The following is a 6,512-nucleotide window of genomic DNA, read 5'->3' on the forward strand; positions in this document are numbered from 1 at the left end:
TCTGCTCGCAGACCTGGCCCCTTTAAGAGGCGTCTGCCACCACCGCTGCCGCAGCCTCTGTCCTAGTCAGCCACTTGGGACTGGGCAGCCTCGGGTCCTCGCCCCATCCTACCGTCTGCCGTTGCAGATGATTTCTTAGATTTCTTCCTAGTAGTATGGCTTGATCATCTAGATCCCAGGTGATTTTTCCTTGGTATTTGCTCCTTGTTTCTGTCACAACTTTTAGTTGCCAGAGGGATGAACAGAATCTCTATCATCTATGCCATTTTTTTGTCCTATCTCATTCAATACGATTTTTAATGTTCGAGCCACACGGGGGTCTATCTTTCCCATTCATCATGGGATCTACAAACAGAATGTCAACCTGTCCACTCTTTGGTAAAAGGTCCCCAAATGACCAATCAGACTCTTTGGGTTTGGGGAGCACGGCTGTCTTAGGGGCAGGCTAGGGAAAAGAGGGATATAAAGGGAGATGGGTAGGGGTGGAGGCATGGAGATAGAGCTTATTCTTCACAAACTAGATTTAGAGGTCCTGAATAAGGAAGTTGGTTGCTTTGGCAAAGCTTGGAACCCACCCGTTAGTCTTGCACTCCCTCTGCTGGCCTCGCTGGACACATCCACTAGGTGATTAACATGAGCAGAGACTACACAAGGCTCCAGTCAGTGGAAAGCACCTGTGATGGAGAGAAAAGAGAAACAGCCACCTTTATGCAATTTTTATAATATCGAAGTTTACATCAACATTGATGGCTGATGATTGTGCTTATTCAGTTGAAACAAATTAGAACCCGAGATCTCACCCCTCCCCTGTCCGTTTCTCTTTTTCTCTTCCCCAGCGAAATGGGATTCTAAAGGTCTCAGGTTTTCTTTTCAAGATTCTTATTACTCTTCTGCCAGGTCTCTGGTGGTCTACTTGGTTATTACTCTTGACTGTATTTTGCGGTTGCTTTTCTCTCCTTTTCCACAGTCTTTGCCCTGCCCCGCCCCTTTGCTGGTGCCGCTTGTGAATAAAAAAGCAATGGGAAAACCCTGTCTTTGCCTTGCAAAGCAGAGCTCCCTTAGCTCCTTTAATTATGTAGCCTCTTATTTTTCCATTTGTGCTTAATTCAAAGCTGTAAAGAGCTTTTCGAAATAGGTATATGCTCGACTTGACAGTTGTGATAAAACAATGCCTCCAATAAAGAGAAAGCAAGACACATTTGCAATTTCCTTTTCCATAATTTATAGTGATTTAGCTCCCCCCATCAGGAGATAAGAATTTCTTTGGGAACAATTTTCTTTTAATAGCACCATCTGAAGCAGCAAACATTTCTTTTGCAGTCATTAGAGCTTCTACCTTACAAAAAAGTTACTGAAGATTGGATTAGGATTTAGAGAGAAGCTGCCTGCATCACATAAATAAACAATGAAGGCCTTGGCCATTTCATTACAGAACTTAAATAAGCAGTACAGATGGTCAGCTGCTGCATTACACATACATAACCTATTTAAAAGATGACAGTATCAGATCAGAAGCATTAATGTACTCACAGTGCCATTCATTGACTCTACTTGAGTACTTCTTGAGTACCAAAGCCCTGGGTCAGGCAAATTGGTGCTGGCAGTAACGCAGACAGATGAGAAGATAAGGGAATTGTTGAATGATAAGAAGACAAATACTAAATTAACTTAAAGATTTATGGCCCCCCAGCTTAATCTAATAAATGTTATTTGCTACTGATTCTTCTCACTGAGTTGCAAGTGACAAAAATAAAAATTTAAAAATTCATGTTCATTGATGCACACTCAAAAAAGTAATTTATTATCTTATTGGTTCATGTAACAGAAATTCAGAGCTTCAGGTATGGCTGGTTCTAGTTGCTGTTAAAAAACAAAATTCAACTGGGTAAATTTAAAGATCTAATTGGCTTTATTCAACAATCCATGAATTAGGCAGCATCCCATCTAGCAAAGAGAAAAGAGCTCCAAAGAGCTGTACAAAATAGAAGGCTTTTATAGATGGAAAGGGGTGTAAAAAGGAAGTTTCTAATAAAGAGTGGATTGTTTCAGCAAGGTCACCTTCTTCTGGGAGATGACAGTGGTCCATCAGGCAGTTTACCTCACCAGTGCTGACCAGGTAATTCTAGATTGACTGGTTAAAGTCTATATTACTGGGAGAGGCTCAAGCTCCAATTAGGTTAGATATTAAGTCTTGGTTTGGTGACATGGGCTTAGCACAAGTGACTGTTTTGGGGCCTATTGTTTCTTTTTTAACAATGCTCAGGTATGGTTATCAGGTCGTCTTTCTTCCATGTCGGCTTTATTTACAACATGCTGTCACTGCTGTTATTCACTGGTGCTCCATTGTATATATATTAACACATTTAAGTCCAAGGAAAGAGATTCTTTGTCCTAATCATTTTAGCAAAAGATCAGAGATTTTATCTCTTTTACAGTTTTAGATACACATATTTTCAGAAACAATTGCTGTGCCCAGAAGAATGGAATGTGTTGATTGAGTCATGTGCCCATTCTGTGAGCCATGAGTGTGTGTGTGTATGTAGAGTGGGGGGTGGCATACCGAGGGTTTGTAGATAGCACTACCAAAACAACTAGCCTAAGACTAAAATCTGCATGCTATTAGAAAATGGTGGGATGTATGCTGAGTAGGGAAGATCTGTCTAATCATTCAACTAACTCAATTTAGAAAGGAACAGTCACTAAAACCTTCAAATTAAATTCATTTGACATACAGGATGGACCCTACAGTAAACACTAGAAAATGACCTCAAGTCTGTTCTAAGTTAAATTTATTAGGAGGCTGAACTAGCAGGCATTCTTCCCAAGTAAAAACAATCTAACTGATACCTTTTTTTATGCTACCAGTCAATGTTTGACAAATTTATATTCCCATTTTTTCAAATGACAAAAGAAAGTTTTACTGTAGCACACCTCTCAGTTAGTTGAATTAAATAAAATATGCGGCAGCCAATCTAAGAATCACAGTGCTGAAAGGGTCAAGTTAATGTAAAAGGCATGGCTGAGCTAACAAGTTCCAGACTGCTAAGCCCCTGTCATTGCTTTAGAAATGTTTCTTTCTTTTAACTTGTACTTGGGGCCATTTACTTGTGGTTACTCTGGTGCTACCACAATCTCTCTGGAATTCAGAGTCAACAGATTACAATACTAAAAGGGACTATTGTTATACTTCAATAAAGAAACAAGACACACACACACAAATGAGTACATGAAACCGCTGTGTATCAGATAAATGGACTGTATCAATGTCAGTTGCCTGATTGTGATATTACTTTGTAGTTTTTCAAAATGTTGCCATTGGGGTAACTTGGTGAAGGGAACACAGGGTCTTTGTGTAATTTTTTAAACCTGCATATGCATCTAAAATAATCTCAAATTTTATTATAAAATAGCATAAGACCAACAAATAAAAACAACCAAAATATTAGTTATAGGATTGGCATTATGATGATAATGATGTCCTGTGTCATCTAGATAGAAGCAAATATTTGAAATTTTTTCCAAATAATAGTGTGAATGTGTTCTCATCTTCACGCAGACTCAAAACTTTGGACTGAAGTTGTGGAAGCTCTAGGCTGGGTTAAGAATACTCTGAACTTAGTTGTGGAAAGAGGTCTGAAAAAGTTCTAGAAGTAGGTATTCATTCGATAAATATTTATTTTTAAAAAATTGAGGTAAAATTCACATAACATAAAATTAATCATTTTAAAACCTAACATTAACTCTTAAATGAATAATTCAGCATCATTTAGTATATTCATAACATTGTGCAACCACTATCTCTATCCAGTTCCAACCATTTTCATCACCCCAAAATAAAGCCCCATATCCATTAAGCGGCTTCTTGCCATCCTCTCCTAACCCATCCCCTCTGGAAACCACTAATCTGTTTCCTATCTCTATAGATTTACCTACTCTGGATATTTCACATAAATGGAATCATACAACATACATGACCTTTTGTGTCTGGCTTATTTTTTTACTTAGCATATTTTGCTAAGGAAAATATTCATCAATGTTGTATTTTCATCAGTACTCCATTCCTTTTCATTGCTGAATAATACTGTTATCTGAATATAGCACATTTTGTTTATCCATTCATCAGTTGATAAACATTTGAGTTGTTTCCACCTTTTGTTGTTGTGAATAATGCTGTTATAATATTTGCATACAAGTATTTGTTGCATTCTGTTTTCTTTTTCTTTCTCTCCCCCAGTCCCTTTTTCTCTCCTTTCTTTTGCAACTGAATCTGTTTATTGAAACTTCGGTTCTAAAAAAGCATAAAGAACCAGATACAGAGAGGCCTGTGAAGGGAATATCCAGAAGAGAAACCAGAAGAGAGGGAAGACCAGGAGCAGGGTTCTAAGAGAAGGCTGGAAGACAAAAGGGCAAGGTTGAAGGCCCCTGTCGTCCCTGGCTCCTTTAGATTATATGCAAGGAACGGGTGTGGAGAGGGCTTCCCACCTTACACCGTCTTCCCTCAGCTCCTTCTTTGGCCGCATCAATCCCTGGCTCTCCTGCTTCAGGGTCAACATTTCCTCCCCTCCTTCCCCCCACTTCTCCTATCTCCCACCTTTATCTTTCCATCCCAGGGAACTCATAAGCAAAAGTCTAGAAGAGCCCAGGAGAGATGAATAGACACAGGCTTCTCCTCTGTCCATCTGTGACATGCCTCTGGTTACCAAGTTGAAGCTTTTCCTGGCACCATCACTGCTCTGGATGAGCAGCCAGCCCCTAAGATCTAGGAAAACGAGTGCCCTTCAGTCCTTCTGCCCCACAACCCCTTAAGTTTCCTTACCCAGAGAAACAGGGGATCAGACAAAGACCCAAAGAGGTAGAGAAAATCCAAATCAAGCATTGCTCCTCCAGCTTCTGAAGGATTCCCAAGTCCTCTTAATGCATTCCTTGGAGCCCCACCTACCCTGGGAAAAATGAAAGACTTGAGGTGGGCCAGCTCCATGATGCTGAAAAGGAAACACTGTTGGAGCTGTGGGAGTAGACAGGTCATCGGGCTCCAGGGCCAGTGCGGAGGCAAGCCATGGGGATGGTACAAGAAGCTGGGGGGCCCAGTGCAGATGGTATGGTGGGGGAGGTGGCAGGCGCAGCAGGTTGTGGGGGTGTCTTTCTGGAGCTTCTGGCAAAGGGCACAGTTATAGAGAAGAGTGAGAGGGGCAGGAGGATCTAGGGGAGGCAAAGGTTGGATGTCAGTGATGCCAGAAGACTGCCCCAGAGTAAAGGCAATATTACATCACATTCCAGGCAGCTGGAAACATTGGCAGGAGAAGGCAGGCAGTGTGGCATGGGAGAAGGGATGCAGGGTTCCAAGAAGTACCTGAAAGTCAGTCCAAGGTCCAGGGGGCCACATGGGGTGCTGCAGTGCAGCCCTAAGGGCTGGTGTACTACAGCCACCGATGCCACAGCCAGGGCCACACTACTCATATATGCCATAGCTAACAGGTAGGACAACTTTACCAGCTGCTAGCAGAGCGAGCCCAGGGCCAGCTTCCAGGCTGATGACTCCAGCAGTACATACAGGTCTGCTTAGATGTACCAGCCCCATCTCCATCCATTCTTTTTAGCCACATAGCTCTCTAGCCAGCTCAGCACCTCAAAGATCTTTCAAAGGTCAGTGTAGAGATGCCAATCCATGATACCCAGGAAGTCCCTCTCCAGGGCATTGAGAGTAGAGTGGACCACACCCCCTACAGCTCCCCACTCATCATTGAAGACCTCTTCCTCCCTGCCTCATCATAGAGGTACGAACTGGCCACCAGCACAGAGATTAGAAACAAGTGAGAAGAGGACACATGCTGTAGGTAGTCTGGGTGGGGTACCAGAGCCTCTTGCTATACACAGAGCTAGCATCATAGGACAGGGGGAGATGCATGCCTCCAGGGACACTTGTGCTACAGATTTCTTCTGAAGTGTGCTAATAGGGCTTGGAGTTGCCTTCTGGAGCAGTTACAAAGCAGCGTCTGCCATGGGCCTGGAGAGCTCCTCCATACAGTCAGCTTCCCAGTCCCAGCCATAGCAGAGTCTTCTCTGGATCTAGGCATGCAGCTTCTGGTGTCAGGGGAGCAACAAGAAGTCTCGGAAAGCTGGTGAGGGAGAAGGTGCCTTTTTTGCTCAGCAGGAGCCTGGCTAGGTCCATCACACTGCCCGCCACTGTCCTGCGAAGGTGGAAGAGGAGGGGGCCATGGAGCCATCCCTGCCCCGCCAGTCTACCTGCCTGCCCGCCTACCCCACCGTAGGCCATGGCTTTAGTCAATGTGGCCCATTCCTTTGTGTGTTGTGTTTTCAATTCTTTAGGGAATATACCTAGTAGTGAAATTGCTGGGTCATATAATGGTCCTATGTTTAACTTATCAAATATTTTTTGAGCACCTACAATATTCCCCGTGGTATTCTAAGTGCTGACAACACAATATTGAACCAAAGGGACAAAATCTCTGCTTTCCTGGGGCTTATCCTTTAATAGCAAAGTGACAACAAAT

General features: G+C 42.8%; 1 pseudogene; it reads right to left on the reverse strand.

Annotated features, from left to right (window-relative positions):
• Window positions 1–280: 280 nt before the first annotated feature.
• LOC105291012 lies at window positions 281–6,169 on the reverse strand (annotated as a pseudogene).
• Window positions 6,170–6,512: the final 343 nt, after the last annotated feature.

The sequence above is a fragment of the Pteropus vampyrus genome, unplaced genomic scaffold (assembly GCF_000151845.1).
Source record: "Pteropus vampyrus isolate Shadow unplaced genomic scaffold, Pvam_2.0 Scaffold41, whole genome shotgun sequence".
NCBI lineage: Eukaryota > Metazoa > Chordata > Mammalia > Chiroptera > Pteropodidae > Pteropus > Pteropus vampyrus.